Below are 23,536 nucleotides of genomic sequence, written 5' to 3' on the forward strand. Positions count from 1 at the left end.
CTGCAAGTAGCTGTCAATCCTACCATACCATGCCTTGGGAGCCTGCTTGAGTCCGTATAGAGCTTTCTTCAATCTGCACACATGAGTGTGCCTCTCATGAGTCTCAAAGCCCTCTGGTTGTTCTATGTACACTTCTTCCTCTATCACCCCGTTCAAGAAGGTTGTCTTGACGTCCATCTGGTGAATCTGCCATCCCATCTGAGCTGCTAGAGATATAACTGACCGGATAGAAGTGTATCTGGCAACTGGGGCGAAGGTCTCCTCATAATCTATCCCTTCTTTTTGTGCATACCCCTTTGCCACGAACCTAGCCTTGTACTTTTCCACACTATCGTCTGCCGCATATTTGATCTTATAGATCCATCTAGAACCTACAACTGATCTGTCTTCTGACCTTGGCACTACCTCCCAAACATCATTTGTCATGATAGAACTATACTCTTCTACCATGGCATCTACCGACACCTGATGTTGTGTGACCTCCTCAAAGCTGGAAGGCTCTGGAACCTGAGCCACTAATGCTTGGTACCTGTCAGGCTGTCTACGTTGTCTTTTGCTCGTCCTAGGAGTTCCAATAAACTCCTTTGCATCTCTCAATGTCTGACGAACCTCTCTGCTGGCTCGACCACTAGTTGTGGGAGGTTTTGCCAGCTCCTCCTCATCTTGTCTCTGCTACTCCATTTGCTGAGAACTCCCCGAATTTCCTGCACTTGAGGAAATACTGGTACTGGTCACAGTACTTGATCCTTGTGATTGTCCTCCTGCCTGTCCCACTGGCTGCCCCTGTTGCTGGACTAAAGGAGCTTCTGCTGATTGATTCTGATCACCTGCAGGCATCTCATGAGATCTCCTGAAAGCTCAGTCCTCCATGAAATTCACATCTCGCCTTACTACAATCTTCCTATTGCCAGGAATGTAGATTCTGTATGCCTTTGAGGTTTCGCTGTACCCAACAAAGAACCCCTTCTCTGTAGTCTGATCCAATTTGGTCCTTTTATCATATGGTACGTGGAAATAAGCAATGCTGCCAAAAATTTTGAAGTGGCTTACTTTTGGCTTCTTCCCTATGAAGACTCCTTCTGGCGTTTTTTTCCCTAATGCTCTATGAGGATTCCTGTTCTGAATGTATACTGTCATGTTGCATGTTTCTTCCCATAGAAATCTGGGTAGATCCTGGTCATATAACATAGCTTTTGTAGCTCCAACAATGGTTCTGTTTTTCCGCTCCGCTACACATTTCTGCTGTGGATTATATGGAGCTGTCCATTCTCTCTTGATGCCTTCCTTCGCACAGAAATCTGTGAAGTCCTTATCAATATATTCTCCACCATTATCTGAGCAAAGCACCTTGATCTTCTTCCCTATCGCATTCTCTACGAGAGCTTTAAACTCCCTGAAATGATCAAAGACCTCATCCTTGGTCTTCAAGAAGTAGATCCAGGTTTTCCTAGAATGGTCATCAATAAAGGTGACAAAATATTCGGCACCGTTGAGAGCTTTAGTGGACATCGAGCCGCAAATATCTGAATGTATGAGTCCTAACACGCCATCAACTCTGCTATCACTTCTTGGAAATGTTGCCTTAGCATACTTCCCAAGTACACATCCTCTGCACACATCATCGTGTTCCGTGCCAAGTTCTGGAACCCCTGTTACCATTTCTCTGAGCATCTTGAGTGCTCCATGGTGTAGATGTCCCATTCTCCTGTCCCATAACAAAGCCAACTCCTTCCCACTGCTACTGTCACTGCCTATTAGTGCCATTGGAGAATCGATTTGTAACCGGTACAATCTGTTACTTCGAACTCCAATTTGTCTTACCTTTTTCCAGCTCGGGTGTTTGACATACACTTTCTTCCCTACGAAGTGAATATCATACCCCTTATCCTATAATTGGGATACTGAAATCAGGTTCATACCCAATCCTGGCACATGAAATACATCTGTAGCACTGGTGCTTGCTCTTGACTCCCTTTGAAAATCTATGGTACCTCTCCCTATTGGAGTACATTTCGTTCTGTTTCCCATAGTAATCTGGAAGTCCATTTGATCCTCTTTGTAGCTAGAGAAATATTTTCTAACCCGTTTCATGTGAGCTAATGCTCTACTGTCTATATACCAGACTCCCTATGACGCTGATCCTGCTAAGCAAGAAAATTCATCCTCCAATCTGGAAGACAAATCTGAAGTCTCCTGAATGTTACTTCTGTCCATGGCTATGCAGAAGAATTTATAGTGTTATTCCTCTTACCCCCTTGACGCTGTCTCTGCTCTAGCGAACTGCTGCAAAAATCCTCTGCGTCCAACTAGAGATTTGCTCAACAAGAAACTCTGAGTTGCTCCCTCTGCCTTTGGAATCACTTTTGTCTGGAAGAATCGAATTTTTCTATCCCTCTCTCAGAAAAATCGTTCTTCTTCAAGCAATTCGGCCTCGTGGCAAAAAGATTGCGCTGCCCCTTGGGAATTTCGAACTGCTGCCCACACTAAGCAACGAAATTTCTTCCTTTTTGCTTCTGAGCTCTCCGGCTGATCAATCTTGCTCTGATACCATGTGAAATTTTATTTATTGCAGCTACTGGAAATTATTCTTCTAAATGAAAATCTAATTATGCAGTCTATTTGCTACGACAAAAAATGAATAAAATCACAGCTGCAATTTTCACCATAAAAATACTGTGGAAAATAAAACACTGGAAACTAAGAAATTCTAGCACACACAAGAATTTTGATAGTTATTTTTGGACATTTCTGCCCAGAAAAACCCAACTTGGGAAAACCGGTGCAGTAGATGAGGGTTTTATTATTAATCTTCAGCAACAATTATGCGTACAATAATTTAGATGCCCAACTGGCAATCTAATATGAGGAAAATATTGGCAAAAATGTTATGAGAATATTCTCTCACCCCACAACTATTATTTGCCTCCTGCATCACCCTATGCGGAGAGCTTACCCTGGCCCTCTGCAAATTTCGGCCTACTTTGCTTTGCCTCTTCCAGGGACTGGAAATTTTCTTCCTAGAATGCTGCTGCCCTCCTCTTCCACCTCCTACTCACTCTCTGGCTCTATCTTCTCTGCTGAGCTGCTGCTACTGAGAAAATCGAACTGCTTGGGCAACTGAGTATCCGCACTGGTGTATTCTCCATCACCACATTGACTTCCTCTTATAATCCACTATTGGAGCAACAATGACCAAGATTAAAACTTAATCAATGGCTAGCATCAACTCTGGATCAATCCATGTGATTTTCTAGATGATTCTCACCTTATATCAATTAATACTGATTAATTAACCGTATTCCCTAAGTTTAGACTTAGTAAATATTTAAAAATCGGTTAATAATCTAATTAAGACACTTCCAGGCGGAATTTCCAGAATTCCGGGTTTTGGAGATCTCATGTATTCTAGCCTCTCCACCAAATTTCATGGCCAGAACACATCCGATGCTACAAAAACTAACAGAAAGTGGGTGGTCCAAGCCTCAAATGATCTTATGAAAGCATCCTAAGAAAATAACTTTCCAATGTCTAGCCCTTTTATAGTGCAATGACCTCATGGAAGAGTAAGAGATACCCTTTGTAAGTGGATGACTCCTTGGAATCAACTCACAAGTCTTCAAGTCGCGTTTTTAAATTATGTCCACTTCATCCTCATGACAAAAGAACCTCCACAAGTTAGGGAAATGACCACTCAAAGTCATTTTGTGTTCATAATATACCCCGTGGCTGTCATGAGGCTTCCATGTGTGGATTGACCATCTAATCAAGTCAAATAATGCTAAAAAATACTAAAATATTCCTCCAAGAGATAATCTTGTCCAATACTTAAGCCAAGACGCCTCCATGAGGCATGGAAGTAACCTTCTATCTCATAAAATGGGTCATAAAACCCCAACAAACATAGTGATGTCTAAGTGAATGGATCATCCCTCAAATCAAGTGTAAGATAGCTCAACAAATTCCAAACTGAGAGAGCGCTCTAGGATCCTCCAGGTGACATGTCAGTAGGATGTCCGTGCATGCATAAATATCCTAAAAGTGCCTCGGAGGGCGTGACTAGTGACTTGGGATGCATGAGTTGCTTTGATAAGTGTGAACTACCTTGAAAAACGTGAAAATGCTAAGAAATCAGAATGAATCCAATTGCCCAAGAAGTGTCATGCCTTTTTGTCCAAATCCTCCCACTCATCAATATTCATGGATACAAGCAAATATCCTAGCTCTCAAAGTTCAAAAATACACAGGCTAGTTAATAAATTGACTCGGTTTACCCCATCAAAATAGGGAGTAAAATGGTCCGTATGAGAGAGAGAGAGAGACAGAGAGAAAACAAGTGTGTCCTCTTAATTTTTGGAAAACAACCTTCTTTGTAGCACATGTGAGGTCAAAAACGGGTTAAAACCATGAGTGCCTCACTAATTGACTCCATTTTTCATGCAAGAACTTCATTCACTTGTATGAGGCCAAGGAAAGATGAGGTGCGCCTCTTCTAAAAACATCTAGAAACCACATGTGTGAGGGAGGCGAGAGAAAGTGCAGCCTTGTAGAAAGATTCCCAAATGTGTTAAGTGACTTGTCTATGTGGCTCATGCTGACAAATGTACAAAGTGTTGATGTGGAAACTGTAATGATGATGTGGTGTCCTCGTCATCATTTATTGTGTTGACACATATCCTAATGCAATGGCATAAATCCCCAGAAAAGGGGCATGGATCCCAATGTAGGAAGACATGGTTGAATCAAGGTACATGGATCTCAAAGCAATGTCATGAATCCGAAGGCATAGTGCATGGATCCCAATGTGAGTGTGCGCACCTATGATGATGCATCAAGCTCCAAACAAGTCATTAGGTGATGCACATGAAGTAATTCTCTTCTAACAACACCTTAGTGTAGACCAATTTTATAAATTGCCTAAGTTTACCATGGTGGGGCACTTTTGCCCTCATTATATGTGTTAATTCTTAGGGCACAAAGTATTTCCTAGGCTACTTGGTTGGAGATAGGTACAAATGGCAATTAATTAATTGAAAAGGAAGGAAAACCATATGTTTTGATCCTCAAAGTCCTTTTTAATGATATATAAGTCCCTTTGCTAGCCCAATTAGCCTTTTTGAGCTAGGAATCTTCATTTTATAATCTTATAAGTCTTGAGAGGGAGTCTTTGCTTAGAGTTACCACCTTAGCACCTTTTTATTACCCCTTTTGCATTTTCTTTGATTTTTCTTAGTCGTTTTTCTTTAGATATGCATTTTAGCATAGGACCTTGGGGTTGGACATTTTTAACGAGGTGGTATACCTTTAACTTCATTATTTTTTCTTTTTTTCCTTTATGCTCTTACCTCTGCCATTTTTTGGCTGACATTGTTCTCCAATTTCTTCATTTAGACCTTGTTGGATGACATTTGATAAATCATAAGATAAACATAAGTAGGGATAATATACTTATATGAACAGGATGGTAGCAAAAGGGAAAGGATGGAAAATGTTAGGTATGGTTAGGATATGGAGTATGCTACTTACCTAGATCACTAGCAATACAATTTGGCTTAGGTCAAGAAAGCACTCATTTAAGGACAATTATGTCCCTCCGTGGTACGAGACAAAATAATAAGATCTTTATAGTCAAGATGTGTTATTAGATCAAATCCAATGTTTATTATTTTCATGACAAAGTTAGAAACCATCACGCTACATCTAAGCAAGAAATCCACACATGAAATCATAGCGCATCAATTGAAAAGATGAAGCATGAAGTACCATCTGTGCAAGCATATATCAACTAAGGTGAAAAATATAGGAGCTGATATACCATGGTAGAGTCATGTGAATGGACTCATGGATGATGTATGGCTGGAAGAACTGGGAAATCAAGACTGAACTAGTGAATATGAGTAGGAGAGCTCATTCCAGTGTTGAAGAATGTAACTAGGTTCGGTCTTCATAAATGTATTTGAGTCATTATGTAATGTAGTTGTCAAAAGAATGAAAAATAATGGGTTTCATGCTTGGGTCATCATTTTATTAGTCAAAGTCCCCATTGTGGACTCCTAGGATTAATATTGAGTCATTAGAGTCATTGTACATTTTATGAGACCCTTCTTGGGCTTTTGAACTATGTAAAAAGAATTATTTTTGAGTCAAAAATGAATTATGTCACCTCCACACCAAGTCGGCCTCAAGGAGATCAAGTCGGCCTCAACTGGGCAATTCGACCTCACCAGAAGCCTATATATTGGAGCAGATCGAATTCATTTGGACACACTCTCTCTCACAAGTTCGATATCCAAGAAAGAGTTGGGAAAAAGTGCGAAGTTGGAGAAGGAGGCTAAAAGGAGTGCGAAGTTGGTCAAGAAGGAAGGGAAGGACAAAATCGAAGTTTTGGGCTATCTATCTCTCTCTCGTGTGGGCTACTTTAGGAGATCGAAGTCTCTTTGTCAAAGTCGAAGTTGCTGCTGTTACCAATTGTTGCTTGTTGCTGCCAAGTTGAAGTTGCTGGGGTCGAAGTGTTGCTGCTGCTAGGTTGAAGGTTTGGATCGAAGAAGGAAGGGCTGACTTGGTGTGGAGGAGGTTTGTGTCTAGGTTGAAGAGTCTCAGGAAAAACTATTGAAGGAAGAGATTTTGACTGGGTTTTCCCCTAGATAGGGGTTTTTCCTTGGCAGAGTGCCTACATCTTGTGTCTTGTGTTTTTGTGATCTTCATACACACATAATTTGGTAATTGCTTGATGAAAGATAATACAACAAATAAGTAAAAGAAGCCAACATAATTCACAAGTAATTATCAAGAAAGAGAAATCTAACCCTAATTCTACTAGCATTGATTTCTCAACATGGTATCAGAGCTAAGGTCAAAGAAGATTGAAGATCACTTCGTTGGCTTGAAGGAAATGATTGCTCCCTCTATGATAAGAATGGGATTCAATATTGCAAGACGCTGGATCAAGATGATTTTCTACTACTTATTCAACAAGGTCCAAACTCAAGGGTTCTTAGCTGGACTTACAAGTTTGCTTAATGATGATAATGCATGGATCATTGACAGTGGAACATCAAGGCATATGACAGGGGAAAGTAAACAACTTCAAACTCTATCAAAGGAACCATCTTCTCATGCAGTGGAATTGGGAGACAACAAAAGCTATGCTGTTAGAGGCCTAGGATCCAGTGTTGCGAAAATCGCAATAACATAAAAAATTCGTGACTTTTTTGAATCCCCGATAAACTCGCTCGATTACTACGCAATTTTTTTCTCCAAAAACTCGACGAAAAAATCGTGATAACTTCAAAAAAGCGTGATTATTTCGAAATTATCGCAATTCGATGGGAAGTTATCGCAGGGGTGGCAGACAATGCGTTTTATAAGGGAAAACATGAATTTTTTTTGTCATTTTGAACAGACAGCGGCGTGGATTGAGAGCTGAGGAGGAGAGGAACCCTGGAAGGCGTCTACTAGGGCAGAGGAGGAGGAAGCTTGGAGATTTTAGTATCCCAAGCAAAAGAACTTCGTCTTTGGATCAAATTTCTCCGGCAAACCGTGGTTTTCAGGTATGAGCACCAAATTTGGCCATTTTGTTTTGGTTTTTTTCTTGATTTTGCTTGGGTTTCTATAACCCATTGATTATCAATGATTTTTGAGTGGATTTGATGGTGTTTTTTTTCATTTTTGTTGCATAGAGTGGAGAGAGTTCATTTTGGATTGAGTTGAGGTTTTTTTGTTTGTTTGTCAAAAATTCAATGTGTTGTGTCATGTATGTAAATTTTTTTTTTTAATTTGTAACTTGTAGTTCTTATTGTGCCATAGGTTCAATTTCAAAGTTCAAACTTCATCTTACATTAAAACTCAAGAGTTCAACCAAGTTACAAACATGCCAAGGAAATTGGACCCTCTGTGGGAATTTGGTGAACCTGATGGAGGGTTTGATAGATTGAACTTGTCTTGCAAGTTGTGTGGGCAGCATATGTTAGGGGGGGTTTATAGATTGAAGTATCACCTTGCACAAATCCCTGGACATGATGTAGGGCCTTGCAACAATACAAATGCGGAAATCATCCGAAGAGCCATGAGATCATTGGAAGAATTAGAGCAAGAGAGAGTGGCCAAAGCAGATCTGAAGAAGCAACTAGCAGGGAAGGTGTTAGGAGGTGAATATGGAAGTGGCACTGGTTCTACTTCAGCATCAATGTCTACAACCAACCCTGTAGTTGCCTCATCATTTTTTGTTCCTAGAACCACGCCTGGTTCACAACCATCTATCACTTCAATGCTTAAAAAAAATGAGAAAGAACAAGCTGACAAGTTGTTGGGCAAGTTTCTCCTTTGGAGTGATATTCCTTTCAGCGTTGCAAGGAATAATCCATTTTTCCAGCCTGCTGTTGATGCTATTGCAACTGTTGGCCCAGGGTACAAAATCCCTTCTTATGATGACTTTAGAGGCCGCATTCTTCAAGAGGAAAAGGTTGACTGCACCAAAAAATTGGAGGAGTTTAGGGCATCATGGGCACAAATAGGATGCACTGTGATGTCAGATGGTTGGACAGACCAAAAGGAGAGAACCCTTATAAAATTCTTGGTTAGTTGTCCCAAGGGGACAATGTTTATGAAATCTGTTGATGCATCTTCATGTATCAAAGATGCAAAATTATTATGTGATTTGCTGGATGTGTTTATTTTGGAGGTGGGTGCAGAGCATGTTGTCCAAGTCATAACAGACGATGCTGCAAATTATGTTGTTGCTGGCAGGATGCTTATGGAGAAGCATCTTACTTTATTTTGGACACCTTGTGCTGCACATTGTATTGATTTGATGTTGGAGGACATAGAAAAATTTCATTTATCAAAGATATTGTTGACTCATAAAAAAACATTACAAAATTTATATATAATCATGCATCTGTGCTTAGCTTGATGAAAAAATTCACCAACAACAAGGAGTTGGTGCGCCCCGCCATTACACGGTTTGCCACCAGTTTCATATCTCTTCAATCCCTCTTGAATTCTATGTGGGATGTGAAGAGAATGTTTCTTTCAGAGGAGTGGCGTGCTTTGACAATGAGCCGCAAACTAGAGGGAGAGGCCATATGCAGATTAGTTTCATACCAGGAAGACTTCTGGGCGGGAGTGCAGGAGGTGTGCACCATTACTGAACCTTTGGTAAAGGTTCTTCGATTAGTTGATGGTGAGAAACCCACAATGGGCTATTTGTATGAGGCCATGGACAGGGCCAAAGAATCCATTCGGGCCTACTATGATGATAAAGGAGATGACCGGTTTCAGAAACAACTCCTCCTATGGGAAGTAATTGATGAACGATGGAACAACACACTCTATCATCCCATTCATGCTGCAGGGATCTACCTAAACCCCGCATTTTCTTACCCATGTGGGTTCTTATTTGATGCTGAGATCATGGATGGATTCTTAACCTGTGTTCAGAGGATGGTGCGATCTCCAGCAGAACGTGCAGAAATCTCCAAAGAAATGGAGATATACAGGATGGCAAGTGGCACATTTGGCTTTGAGATGGCTGTAACTGATAGGAAGACTACAATGCCAGGTATTTTCAAATTTCATTGTCTCTTCAAGTTCATAACTTCATATTTTGCTTCAACTTTCAAATTTCATTTTTTTTCTTATGTTTATTTTATTTGTATTTTTGTTGTAGATGCATGATGGACTCGCTATGGTGCTAGAGTACCCCATCTACGAAAGCTTGCCATTCGAATCCTCAGCCAAACATGTAGCTCCTCAAGATGCGAGCGTAACTGGAGTGTATTTGAAAAAATACACAACAAGAAGTGCAACAGGTTAAACTTAAAACTTAAAATATTCCAAATTTTCAATTAATTTTTTGAATTCGTTAAATATTTTTTTTTTCTTTTAATTATTATTTTATGATCTTTGTACAGGTTGGAGACCCAACGACTTAATGACATGGTCTATGTCTACTACAATCTTCGATTGTGGGTGAAGCAAATTGAGAGGATACCTGATATGGAGGCTATTTTATTGGATGGGATTGACACCACTGCTGCATGGAGGGTTGAGGCCGAGAGGCCTCTCATGGAGTCTGCCGATGATTGGTCAGAGCAGGAGGTTGTGGAAGGCATAGAGGGGGAAGAAGAGGAGCAACAGGAGGAGGAGGTGACACCACCTAGCCAGGCTACCCCTGCCACCAGTAGAGGACGTGATCTACCTCCTGTAGCTCCTAGTTCTTTTGCTTCTAGAGCACAATAGAGTCCACTGCCAACTCCATCGACATCTACATCTAGAGGGAAAGGGAAAACTGTTGCATTTTCTCGCAAGGGGGGCAGAGGAAATCAATAGTATTAGTTATTTGGTTCATTTCATTGTCTATGACATTATGACTCATGATATGATATACATTATTATATTTTTTGTTGATGTTTTGAGGCTGAGTTGGGACTCAGGAGTCAGGACTTACTATTCAGGACATGATTCACTGTTATGTGTGATGTAGCACTAGAAATGATATTACACATCTTATATTTTAGTTCTTTTATCATATTTATGTGTCAATGTATTTATTTTATGTTGTAGATGCTTTAGATATTAAAAAAATTGAAAAAAAATTGAATATTTTTGTATTTTACGATTTTTTCCCTTCGTCGATTTACTCCCAATAACAATTTTCGCAACATTGCTGTGATCAACATCTTTAAAGCTGGAGAATGGAGCAAAACTACATTTCAAAAACATACTATATGTTCCAGGTTTGAAAAAGAATTTGCTTTCAATTTCTTGCTTAGAAGATAAAGGGGACAAAGTTGCTTTTGTTGGTGGAAAGGTCTTGGTTTGGGGAAAAGATTCAACTATTGATAAAGCTAGGCTTATTGGAATTCGTGAAGGAAGCTTATATAGAGTCATCACACCACCTCCTCAAGCCCTAGTTCATATGGAAATCAATCCCATTGAGCTATGGCATAGAAGATATGGTCATCTTCACTAAAGGGTCATTCCCACTCTTAAAAAACTAGTTCATGGCATTCTCGATATCAAAGAAGACCGTGAAGGAGTTTGCAAGGGATGCTCTTTGGGCAAACATACAAGAAAACCATTTTCAAATAGTGAAACAAGGTCTAAAGAGATATTGGACCTCTTAATTCCAATTTGTGTGGGCCTATGTTTGACAAATCACTTGGAGGTCATCTTTACTATGTGACATTCATTGATGATCACTCTAGAAAGACATGGCTCTACCTTCTCAAGAAAAAGGATGAAGTATTTGAGAAATTCAAGGAGTTTAGATGTGAAGTGGAAGCCCTAACTGAAAGAAAAATAAAGACTTTGACATCCGACAATGGTGGGGGTTTATTGTTCCCTACTACCCTGAACAAAATGGAGTGGTCGAAAGAAAGAATAGGACAATTGAAGAAGGTATACAAACAATGCTCCTTGATCAAGACTTACCAAAATTTCTATGGGGAGAAGCAGCAATGACAGCCGTATATATTCAAAATAGAAGTCCTCATAGAATTCTTGAAAATATGACACCTGAGGAAGCATTCATAGGGAAGAAGCCTAGTGTGGACCATCTACGAATCTTTGGGAGTCCTGCCTATATACACATTCCAAAGGACAAACGAAAGAAGTTAGATTCCACAAGCATCAAAGGGATCTTCGTTGGCTATAGTCTCTCCTCAAAGGCATATAGAATCTACATCAAGGAAGGGAGACACATTGAAGTAAGCAGGGATGTCATATTTGATGAAAATCATGCCTACAAAAGATCCAAAGACATTCCTATTGATTACGATGACGATGATCTACCTATATTTGAAGAAGTAGTCTAACCCGACAATCCATCTACATTTCAAGAAGAATGACCTGTTGAAAAGTGTAACTAGGTTCGGTCTTCATAATGACATTTGTAATTGTGATTTTTATGTAATTGATGTAAAGACGAAAAATAAAATGATTGTATGCTTGACTCGTGGGTTTCATGAGCAAGGATTTTATTTTTAGATGGCTCCCATTGTGAGCCTTTAGGATTTGTCATCTAGTCATAAAAGTCAAAGAGTCAATGTCATGTATGAAGAACCCTTCTTGGGCATATTACAAATGTAAATGAGTCTATAGAATTGTCAAATAGCCCTCCAAGACAAGCACTAGTTACTCCTCTTCAAGTCGGCCTCAAGACAGAGAGAAGAACTCATGTCGGCTCACCTAATGGAGACACACCTATTCGGATTCATAGGTCAACTTATTTATATGGGACAAACCACTATATATATGTGGGCAGGGTCTTCTCATTTCCATTGTCAAAGAGTTCGGATTACTTCTGAAATTCGGGTGTCAATTGTAGAAGGAACTCGAATAGGAGATGAAGGAACAACGAGGATTTGTTTAGGGCTAATCACATAAACAAATGTTCAGATTTCTGAAAGGACTCAGTGCTATAGCAGAGGAACATAGTTTGGACAAGGGTATGTCAACTATAGTTGGATACTATAAATAAGTCACAGTTTCGTGCTATAATGGAGACCACAGTTCGATGGTATGAAGAAACTACAATTTAGTAATATATCACAATGATTTGGTGTTATCTCAGTCTCATAGATTCGATGCTATCTTATCTTCGGTGCTGCTACATTTAGGTGACATCACAGTGATATGTTTCAGTGACATCTCAACTGTGCCTACAGTTCGTTGCGATTCTCAGATAGGAGATGATCTCAGTTTGTTTTAAGGTCAAAGTGGAAGAGGAGTCAAGAAGAAGAAAAGGAGCAGAAGATAGTCAAGAGAACTAGTGTCTTGGTCTTGGAGAGGCTAATAGGTCAAGGGTCATGGTCTTGGTATTCGTCGATTGGAATCTCTATAAGAAGAATGTGTGCGAGTTGTGAAAATTCCGAAACTTGGAATCCTACTATAGTAACTGATAATATTTCTTCTATTTGTTAAATTAATTAAACAAACTATTTGCAGTTTCCTATGACAAATATTGAAACATATACACTGCAGCCTTCACAAAACAAATACTGCAGAAGAAAAATAAATGCTGGAAAATTAGAGAAATTCTAGCACACACATAAAGATATTGACACAATTATTTTTGGACAATTGTCCCCAAAAAAACCCAATGCGGGAAACCGGTGCAACAGATGAGGGTTTCTTTATTAATTTTTCAGCAGTAATTCAAGTACAAGACCTCGAACAACAAAACAGGGGAAAAATACTGAGAGAAATTTAGTAACAAATTTCTCACTCTCCACAGCGACTCCCTAACCCCGAGATGGACCCTTTGTCCATACGCTGGTGTCTCTGCATCACCCTCTGCGCAGTGCTCTAGTGGACTGCGTCTCTCCTCACGCTGTCTCTTCTTGAATTTGTCCTACACTTCCTGGACCACTGCTGATACCCTCTCTCTCTCTCCTGCAACTCACCCTCTGGCTCTATCTCCTCTACTGAACTTCAACCACTGAGAAAATCGATCTACTTGGGCAACTTAGTAACTGCTGAAGTGTGTTCTCCAAGCCCCATCGAGTTTCTTCTTATAATCTCTCGTTGAGACATCAACTACCATGATTAAAACTTAATCGATGGCTAAGATTAACTAGAACTTAGTCCAAGTCCTTTTCTAGAAGATTCTCACCATGACTTAATCAATACCTTTTAATTATTCATATTTCCTAAGTTTAGATTTAGGAAACATTAAAAAAACAATTAATTATTTTAATTAAGTCGACTCTGGATGGAATTTCCAGAAACGATTTTTGGGTTTTGGAGATCTCATGTATTCTAGCCTCTCCACAAAATTTCAAGGTTAGAACACATTCGATGCTACAACTCCCTCTTAGCAAGGAAGGTGTTCTAGTGCTACAACTGCTGCCAAAACACACTGTCTCTGCACCATCTCCTGTCATGCTGCTGATGTCTAGCCACTGCTGCCCACCAACTACTGTGCAAGTCTGATATGCGTTGCATCTGTGCTGTTGCTGACTCTTCTGTACTGTTGCCAACTACTTCATCTACACTACAACTCCCTCTCATTTGCTGCTGCTGCAACTGAGAATCCATCTGTTTTTGCTACTGAAACGGGTTTTGCACCATACCCACCTGTTCCCTGAACTGGATGAACTTAGCTCTCCGTAGAGCTTTTGTGAGTGTGTCTGCTACTTGATCTCCCATGGGAACATACAGCAGTTGGACTACCCCACGTTGAACGCAGTCTCTAATGAAATGACATCTGATATCAATGTGCTTCGACCTATCATGAAATACTGGATTCTCATAGAGTTTTTTGCAACTCTGATTATCATAGTAAACACTGGTCGCTCCCATCTTCTCCCTGAACAAACTCACGAGCAACTTCCTAAGCCATATAACTTTGCACGTAGCTGTGCCGGCTTCCATATATGCAGTTTTTGCTGAGCTCAGTGCCACTGACTTCTGCTTCCTACTGCACCAAGAGACCATCCTTGATCCAACAATGAAGCAGTACCCTGAGGTACTTTTCTTGTCCACTGAACTACCTGCCCAATCTGCATTTGTGAATCCGCATAATCTGACGTCATCTCTATAATAGCCCTGGTGAAAATTCCATGTAATAAAAGTTAATAATAACCACGGTTGATGGGACACTTATTCCAAGCTGAATGTTGGGCAAGACATCCTAGGGGGTGTTCATTTGGTTGTTTATGGCTAAGGAAATTGGCAAAGGCAATGGCTAAGGCTTTAGAAAGGCAAAATGATATTTTTGGCACATTTATTTATGAAAATAATGGAAATTAGGAAAAAAGGAGGTGAAAGGTCACAAGTTGCATGTGAGGAGGAAATTGAAGGAAAATAGAAACCTCATTCATAAAAAGGCTTCTGAGGATCAGTTGGCAACATTTTGTCAGTTGAGTTTTGGAGCTCTCTCATTATTCTCTCTCTCTCTCACTCTTGGACACTTAGAGTTTTCTTGGAGCACTTTGGCATTGGATCAAGAAAGGCAAAGAAGGCAAGAGGAAGCAAAGATCAAGCAGGGAAAGGCAGGATCAAGCAACTACAACAAGCTTCATTGCAGGTATCGATTTGCATGTGTATTTTCCTTGCTAGATTTGGCATGCATGGTATTGCATGTGGTTCTTTTCTATCATGGCATGGGTTTTGCCAGGTGTGACAGTATTCTTCAACCTAGCCTTGTCATTTCCTGATAGCTTTGATGAGATGGGTTCTCAGACTTTGGTTAATGTGGGATGGCTGGATGGATTCGAAGCCGAGTAGGGTGGATCTTCGAAATGACAAACACATGTCCTTGTGGTCCCTGAATTGGACTGTGGATCACGGTAAAGCCACTGGCTTAGTAATCACCGAGCCAGAATGTGGGTTGCGGTAAAGCCAGGATTGTGTGCCTCGGTGGGCCTAGGAATCCTTGCCGGTGAATGGCGGGATATACGGTAAAGCCAAGAGGTGGATTTCTCTTTGTTGGGCCTAGTAGTCCTGGGATGGGATGTACGGTAAAGCCTGGAGAGTGTGTCTCGGTGTAGGTCCTAGTGATCCCTGGATCGGACTGTGGATTACGGTAAAGCTTGAGAGACTAGGAGGCACTCAAATTCCTCACAGTGTAGGTGGAGAACTCCGGTGGCATCCATGCTTGTTTGGTTCTTTTGGTGTGTTCTATGAGTCCCACATTCATGCTTTGTTAAAATTGGCAACTAGGGCCAAACTCCATGTGGGTCATCTTATTTATGGCAACTGATATTTTTCTTGAATTCCTCTTGCCGAGAGGTGTAGGATTGATCTAAAGATCATCCGATTCCGACATGTATTCATGGAGATATGAATTTATTTATTTTATTTAACAATTTGTCAAGGTCAGCCAGCAACCAAATGATCCCAACTTATCATCAACGTTTCACTATAAATAAAAGAGGTCTTCAAGTCACTTGACACACATCTCTTGTGATCTCTCTCCACTTGTTTAGGTTTTGGTGGAAGGAGAGATCTAAAGGAGAATACGCTGTCGTAGAGGGTGATCTAGCCATGCCCTAGCCGCAGTCACAAAGAAGGTATAGCCGCAGTCTTGAAGGTGCCCTAGTGCCCTAAATGCAAGCCTTATTTTGCAACAAAAGAAGGTCTAATGCAACCCTATATCCGCAGTTGAAGGAGGCTCCTATATGCTGTATAAAGGAGGTCTAAATGCAATCATGAGAGACCTAATCTATCCGCTGTCAAGGAGCCCTAGTCCGTAATCTTGAAGGAGACTAGGACACAGTCAAGGGAGGACATATACGCTGGCTGAAGACACTCCTATATGCAGCTTAAAGAAGCCCTAAACACAGTCATAAAGGAGCCCTAATTCACTGTTAAGAGAGCCCTAAATCCGCAATGATAAAGAGGCCTAAAACGCAGTCTATGGAGGCCTAATACGCAACAAAGGAAGAAGTCTTAACAGTTGATCTGAGGAGCCATAATACACAGTGAAGTAAAGACCCTTAGCCGCAACTAAGGTAGCCCTAGAACGCAACAAGAAAATGTCTTAACACAACATTAAGATGCATGAATAGGCAACGTGTTGCTGTAGGTGACTATGTGATAAGGAAGTTGGTATGGGCATGCCATAAGCACTGTTTGCTAAGGTAATAAGCCACTGTTATACATTGAAGGAATGCATTGAAGTTTGCTCCATAGATCAACATTCATACATAGTTAAGATGATTGAAAGTGTTGCTGCATTGATGATGTTTTGAAGACGTTTTCTTCAGTGTTGCTATGTGCTAGGCCACATGCCATAACACCATAGCAAGGGTTTCCTTGGGGCTACTTTCTTAGGACTGTTTGGAGATTGTTTTGGACAACTTCAGGTGCCCTTATCAGATCAACCATTCATCACCGTCAAGGGGGTTTAGGGCTGCATATTGTGCCCTAACCAGAATTGCTGGAGCAGTTAGCAATTGGAGGAATGTTGTACCAGGACATGCTACGACTCTCTTCATGGTGAAGACTGTCATAACGATGTACTTTCTACTGGTGTCATAAAATCTCAGATTTGTGTATTTGTACTATCTCTCTCTTTGCTGAACTATTGAAGAATATAAGAAGAATTGATCAAGGGTTCCCCACATTGGGGTTTGTCCCTAGCTGGTGCCACATCTTGTGTCCTCTTGTCTTGGCTTGTCTTCTACTGTTTATGTTTATGTTCTATCTGCTCTTTACTATCATGCTGATGTGATTGCTAATCTGAATATTGTCACTGGGCTAATATGAAAAATTGAAGTAAATTGCTCTAAGCATAGAACATACCTAAATTTAACATGGTATCAGAGGTGAGGTGAAGACAAAGCCCAAGCAAGAGTGAAAGAGCAATCATTGAAGACAGTTGGACAAGGTCAAAGGCTCAATGGGTTCCTCATCCCACTTCCCGGTTGAAGACAAGCTCCGTGAAAAGTCTGACTATCACGGATGGAAGATTTCTTTTGATCTGACATTGGAAGAACAAGAAGTGCTGGACTATGTGAAGGGTAAAATCCCCGAGCCTCCATCAAATGCACCGGCTGCTACAAAGAACAAGCACACTAAGGAAGCCAATGCGAAGAAGATTATCAGAGATTCCATCGACAAGCGTCTGGTGGCTTACATCTCCGATCTAAACACCTCCAAGGAGATCTATGACAGATTGGTAAGCATGTTCAAGGTTAGTGATGCAAATCAAATTTTATTTCTCAAAAATAAGCTGAAGGATATTTAGAAGGGCAAAGACGAGGATATTCAATCCTACTTCTTAAGGATCACTGAGATCAAGAATGATCTTCTATCGATTGGAGAAATCATTTCTGATAGAGAACTTACTATCACTACCCTTGGAGGACTCCCACCCGAGTGGTATATATTTAGAACCACTATTCTCAACAATGATCAAATTCCAAGGTTTGAAGAATTGATGTCAAGATGCATTCAAGAAGAAACCAGGATGGTGGAGCAAGAAATGCCTTCTAATAGAGGCAACCCTACTGCTTTCTCCGCTCATGCTAAAAGGAGAAATAATGCAGGGTCTAAAGGTTACTGCAATGGAAAGCCTGGATCTAAGGGTGGAAGGAAAGGCAGAAGCTTTACTTGCAATAAGTTTGGCCACTATGCGAGGGAGTGTCCAAATAGAAGGGTCACATCACATGATGATGATCACAATCATTCCTGGGGCAACTTCAATTGAAGGAATGACATGTACCATGGCAAAGGAAAAAAGAATGCAGGAAATTATGGAAATGGTCAACCCTCCAAGAAAGCAAGGAACTCCAGGTATGAAGAATCAAATGTTGTTAACAATAAGAAAAATGAGTATTATCTTATATCGGCCCTCTCCACTACCTCTCCTTCGGACACTTTGGGGAATTGGCTTATTGATAGTGGTGCCTCAAGGCACTTCACCAGATACAAGGAAGCTCTCTCTAATTTGATAGAGAAGGAGACAAACTTGGAGATTATTCTTGGAGACAATGCCACCTATCCCGTAAAGGGTGTAGGGAATGTTACTCTTCAATTGGATCAGGGTAACTCGATTCATTTACAAGAAGTTCTATATGTACCTGATCTCAAGAAGAACCTGGTGTCCATTTCGGCAATGGAAGACAAAGGTTACAAGGTGGCATTCATCGATGGAAAGGTACGTGTTTGGAAAAGGAATTTTAAAGATGCTTTTACTCTTGGGTTCAGGGTTGGCACTTTGTATCAAGTTGTAGGAAGTCCATTGGGGACCATGTCGTGTGACACATCTCTTCAATGGCACCGGAGGTCTGCCCATCTTCATTGTAAGGCCCTTCCCGATGTGAGACAAATGGTGACAGGGATGCCTGAATTCAAAGAAGAGCATGAAGGTACATGTCCAAGATGTACCGAAGGAAAACTTACAAGGGGACCATTCCCCTCATGTAATAGCAAGACCACAAATGTGGAACAACCCGAGGGGTTTGAGATTCATGATCGGGAATCTCATATATGCAGGTTGAAGAAATCTCTCTATAGTTTGAAGTAAGCACCCTAGGCTTGGTATGAGAGGATTGATAGCTATCTGATGAAGCTGAGATTCACTAGGAGTGAAGCCGATCCAAACCTTTGCTTTAAGGTTGTGGATGATAGACCTCTCATACTGGTACCTTATGAGGACGACCTCTTTCTGATAGGTACGGATCCTCTCATTTACAAACCTAAGAGGGAGTTGGATTCTGAATTTGAAATGGTGGACTGCAAGCCTGTGACTACCCCAATGGAGCATAACTTTAAGAAGTTATGCGGTAGTGCTATTGGACCTGATTTGGGAAATGCCTCCGAGTTTCGTCAACTCATAGTAGCATTAATGTCCTTGGTGAACTCCCATTCGGATATATGTTTTGCAGTTAACATGTTAAGCCAACATATGGCTGAGCCTCATCACTCACATTGGATTGGTGCCAAGAATCTTTTGAGATATCTTCGGGGCACTATCACTCATGGACTGAGATACACTGCTGGAAATGTGAGGCTGCATTGTTATTCTGATGCTGATTGGGCAAGCAGTGTGGAGGATCACAAAAGCACTTATGAGTGCTACTTCTCTTTGGGTTCTGCTTCAATATCCTGGATGAGCAGGAAGCAGAAGTCGGTTGCTTTGAGCACCGCTGAGGCCGAATACATAGCTGCGAGTATGGTCTCGTGTGAAGCTGTTTGGTTGAGGAACCTCTTCAGTGAGCTGTTTGGACACGTGTTGGCTACCACCGTGATCCTCTGTGACAACGAGTGTGGGATTCAATTATCAGAGAATCCCGTATTTCATGATCGCTCCCAACACATAGACATCAGGGACCACTTTATCCGGGATATGGTACAACGAGGAGCAATAAGGCTCCATCACATTGGGACTGATGTGCAGGTTGCCGATATTCGGATGAAGCCCCTAGGAAAGGTCAAATTCTTGACTTTCAGAGAACGACTAGGAGTCGTGGAGAGACCCTCTCTCAAGGGTCCTATATGATATGGATATTGAGCTCTGGGAGCTACGGGGGGCTTGGGGGTACTTCTTGGAGCAATGAGCAACCATAGGGTGAGTGGTTCAGCCTTCCCCTAGTGGTTTGCTATGTAGGTAGGATGAGTGGTTCATCCTTCTCCTGCTGAGACACAATCATAGGGTGAGTGGTTTAGCCTTCCCCTAATGATTTGTTGTGTACAGGGTGAGTGGTTCAACCTTCCTCTGGGATACCCCTTGCAACATGTAGGTAGGATGAGTGGTTCATCCTTCTCTTGCTGAGACATCCTACCCATGCAATCTGGGACTCATGGGAAGTACCTCTCATCTGGCCAATGAGTAGGGAAATGAGGATAGGGACCATAGTACTACCAATGGACGCATTGTGTACTACCGTACTCCCTATGCTAGGATGATATTGATTTGGGATCAATTGGAACGGACTTCGGGTCAGTAAGAGTGGTATGAGACACTCTCTTTATTTGGAACTAACTTCAGGTCAGTAAGAGTGGTATGAGACACTCTCTTTATTTGGAACTAACTTCGGGTCAATCAGTAAGAGTGGACCTAACTTCGGGTCAATCAGTAAGAGTGGACCTAACTTCTTTATCTTGTGTCCTCTTGTCTTGGCTTGTCTTCTATTGTTCATGTTTATGTTCTATCTGCACTATACTATCATGTTGATGTGGTTGCTAATCTGAATATTGTCACTGGGCTAATATGAAAAATTGAAGTAACTTCCTCTAAGCATAGAACATACCTAAATTTAACATGCTTGGAATATGGCACGGGGGTGAATGGATGAAGAGAGATTTGGCTTAGCCATTCTACGGTTGGGGTGGAACGTGGTAGTCCCATCTTCGGTTGGTTTATTGCATTCGTTAATGAGAAATTCATTCCCTTGGTTTTCATATGTAAATGTACTGATGTATATGAGGGTTTTATGATTGATATATTTATGGTATTTCTATTGTTACTATGTTGGTTATATGTATGTTTTATGACAACAACTATGTATGGCTCTCAACATGTTTTTACTTGTAAATGAATGGATAATGTATCTATGACCTAATAGATGATAATGCAGCAAATGACATGAGGGAACAATGGTTCTTAGCGATTCTCAGATAAGTTCGAGATCCCTATGTTTAATTCTGTTGGTTACACCTGTAGATTACATGTTTGCGATATGTTTGACGAAATGCCTGTTATGGCTAGTAGGGGTCTGATTAAGGTCTTGTTTAACTTATTGCTTTTGCATCATTGTTTCCTTGTTCTTTTACTGGTCTTAAGTTATCATTCCATTCTGGGCAGTGACCTGGGCTCTGGGCTTGAAAAAGTGGCTCAAATCTCGGGGACACTGGGACAACACTAACAAATGGGTCCTTGGACGCTGGCAGGAAAGCCTGTGAGAGCAACTTTGGGTTTTTGGACGCTGTCATGCATATAGCATGAGAGCGACTGAGGCCTAAGTTGGTCAAAACTTCAGTAGGACCCAAGGGCAAGCTGTCTGAAGTGTTGGATTGGTTCCTGAGGGTCCTAAAGCTGATGTTGAATGTCTATGTGTTATGTTTCCGTTGATTCCACTTCCTTAAGGTCACATAGGAGGTCGAATCCAATCATAGTAGCCTCTCGTCGCATGTTTACCTTGGTTGGCATGGTTACTTGGGTAGATGTGGGAGGAGGGTGTTACAGAGTGGTATCAGAGCATGGTTCACCCCTTGGACTGGATGGGCGGTGTGTGTTGGTCATGCATGCATGTCAGTTGCATGTGTGTCTCTTACACTTGCATTCCATGTGCTTGTTGCATTGCATCTTGTTGATCATGGTTGTAGAAAAGGATTGTCATGAGGGACTTGATGTTGATTTTGTGGAATGCATCGTCATGAGTATGTGATTGGTTACATATTGTTGTATGTCGCTTACATGTTGATTATATGTCGCTTGATTACATCCTTGTATGTTAGGTTGCATTCTTGTAGGTTTGGTTACATGCATAGGTAAAATTTTAGGCGAATTTTAGCCCATGGGTGAAATTTAAGGGGTTTTATATTTAGAAGGGCGAATTTTAGCCCATGGGTGAAATTTAAGGGGTTTCATATTTTAGAAGGGCGAATTTTTTAAATTACACACCTTTTCAATAGTTAGCCCAAAATATATTTAAAAAATAAATGATTATTATATTTTAGCCAATTAAAAATAGGGCAGATAAACATTGCAAAGCCCGCTTCGCCTGGTTTGGCCGTAGAATTTTCTTGGCATCGCCCGATTTCTGGTTTGGCCATAGAATTTTCTTCTTGGCATCGCCCCGATTTCCAGTAATGGGACTGGTTAGGGGCTATGTCCATTCCTTGGAAAAACAAAACTAGGTTGTATTCTCCCTGGATTTTAGGGCGCAAGGGTTGGCAGTTTGATTCGTTGAATTCACACTGCATTTTACCTGCATTTGACCAGCATCTAAGGTCTCTTATAGCCTCTGGCCCTCATTGGCACCAGGTTCGGTGGACTCTTGCCGAATGAGATATATAAACTGGAGGAGCTAGTAAAATTGGACCTCTCAGCCAACGATTTCTCTGGGGACATTCCTGGATTCGGACGGTTGCCTAAGCTTCAGGTATTGTTCTTGCACTCTAACCTGTTGAATGGTATTAACCTAATGAATGGTACTGTTCCCTCCTTCCTTGGAAATCTCTCTTCGTTGAAAAACTTAACACTACAACCCTCTTGCTCAAGGGGTAATCCCACATGAACTCGGGAACTTGTCAACACTGCAGTACTTGTGGATGACAAATTGCAGTTTAGTAGGAGAAATTCCAGAGTCATTAGGGAATATAAGAGATATGGTACACTTGGACCTCTCACATAATCGTTTGTCTGGAAGGATCCCCAACACGTTGATGGCCTTTTCAAAGATGACATATTTATTTCTATATAAGAACAATTTATATGGACCAATTCCAGACAATATCAACAATCTTAAGAGTCTTGTGAATTTGGATCTGTCAATGAATGAGCTAAATGGAAGCATCCCCAATGGGATTGGGGATTTGACAAACCTAGAGACACTGCAGTTATACAACAACAAACTCTCTGGGTCTATACCCTCTGGGCTTGATAAGCTTACTAATTTAGTCCATCTCAAGCTTTTTACCAACAAGCTCACAGGACTAGTGTCCCCGGGAATTGGGATGGGTTCTAAACTTGTTGAGTTTGATGTATCAACGAATGAGCTTTCGGGTCCTCTTCCGCAGAATGTCTGTAAAGGCGGAGTACTGATAGTTTTCATTATTTTTAAGAATAAATTTAATGGCAGCCTGCCTAAATTTCTAGGGGATTGTCCTAGTCTAACCAGTGTCCAAGTGCAGGATAACCATTTAAGTGGTGAGGTTCCTCTGGGGTTATGGATTTATCCTCTCCTTGGAGAATTCAGATTGACAAACAATGCTTTCCATGGCCAAATTCCTGCTCAAATCACTAAAGAAACCAGTCTGTGGGCATTGGAGATATCAAACAATCAATTCTGTGGAATTATTCCCTCTGGAACTGGATAGCTGTGGAATCTCCATAGCTTTATGGTAATTCCAGCAGAAAGGCAGA

General features: G+C 41.0%; 1 protein-coding gene and 1 pseudogene across 1 annotated transcript in view; both read left to right on the top strand.

Moving 5' to 3' along the window:
• The window catches only part of LOC149183892 (Pyridoxal-5'-phosphate-dependent enzyme family protein), a 134,975-nt gene that overhangs the window by 52,380 nt on the left and 59,059 nt on the right, over positions 1-23,536 (top strand). The window lies entirely within an intron of this gene.
• LOC149183893 (uncharacterized) overlaps positions 1-23,536 on the top strand; it is a 48,606-nt pseudogene that overhangs the window by 23,802 nt on the left and 1,268 nt on the right.

The sequence above is a fragment of the Pinus tabuliformis genome, chromosome 3_2 (genome assembly GCF_031772625.1).
Source record: "Pinus tabuliformis cultivar Carrire ecotype Pingquan chromosome 3_2, CPIR1, whole genome shotgun sequence".
NCBI classification, from domain to species: domain Eukaryota; kingdom Viridiplantae; phylum Streptophyta; class Pinopsida; order Pinales; family Pinaceae; genus Pinus; species Pinus tabuliformis.